The following is a 1,010-nucleotide window of genomic DNA, read 5'->3' as shown; positions in this document are numbered from 1 at the left end:
ATCAAGAGTTTTTCTTTAGTTTAATATAACAATTAATACATATATATATACAGGCTTCCTATATTTTTATTTCTGTTGGGAAAAACAGATCAAATTCTTCATTTGATCTGTATCTTATTTCACTTTTTCTCACTTAAAAATATTTCCTGGAACGCCTTTCCCATTTTATTTTATGGTTACATAATATTCCCTAGTATTGATGCACNTATTTTAAATGTACTTTTGACAGAGAGAGAGAGAGAGACAGCATGAGCAGGGGAGGAGCAGAGAGACAGAGAGAGAGAGAGAAAGACAGAATCTGAAGCAGGCAGGCTCTGAGCTGTCAGCACAGAGCCTGACTTGGGGCTTGAACTCCCAAAACGTGAGATCACGACCTGAGTCGAAGTTGGATGCTTAACTGACTGAGGCACCCAGGCACCCCTGTTCTTCTATTTTTTAAGAGATATGATGGGGTACCTGGGTGGCTTGGTCAGTTAAGCATCTGGCTCTTGATTTCAGCTCAGGTCATAATTTCATGGTTCGTGAGATGGAGCCCCACATCAAGTTCCACGCTAACAGCATGGAGCCTGCTAGGCATTCTTTCTCTCCATCTCTCTTCTCTCTCCCTCTTTTTCCACCCCTTCCTCTTTCTCTCTCCCCCTCCCTTTCTCTCTTTCTCTCAAAATAAATAAACATTAAAATAATAATAATACATTTTTTAAAACAAAAAAGAGATATGACATGTGGAACATATGTTCTAAAAATGGCATTGGGTTACTTTCAGCAAAACTCTATTGCTGATTGGGTCTACATTCCCTCTTGAATAGATAATCATACACTGTTGAATTATTATCAGTGTCTCTCTAATCAAACTTTACTGTAGACAAGTAGTTAGCAATTTCTTTTCTCCATACTCAGACCCTAGGCTCAATAAAGAAGAAATCAGGAGAAAAGACATAAATTGCAGCCACGTCTAAGAAACTGGTTTAAAAAAAAATGGCACCTTGCTCCTCTTTGCTTAAAAATTGAAA

This window comes from Crocuta crocuta, unplaced genomic scaffold, assembly GCF_008692635.1.
Source record: "Crocuta crocuta isolate KB4526 unplaced genomic scaffold, BGI_CrCroc_1.0 scaffold1310, whole genome shotgun sequence".
Classification (NCBI taxonomy): domain Eukaryota; kingdom Metazoa; phylum Chordata; class Mammalia; order Carnivora; family Hyaenidae; genus Crocuta; species Crocuta crocuta.
The sequence above is the reverse complement of the archived record's forward strand: the minus strand, read 5'-3'. Positions refer to the sequence as shown.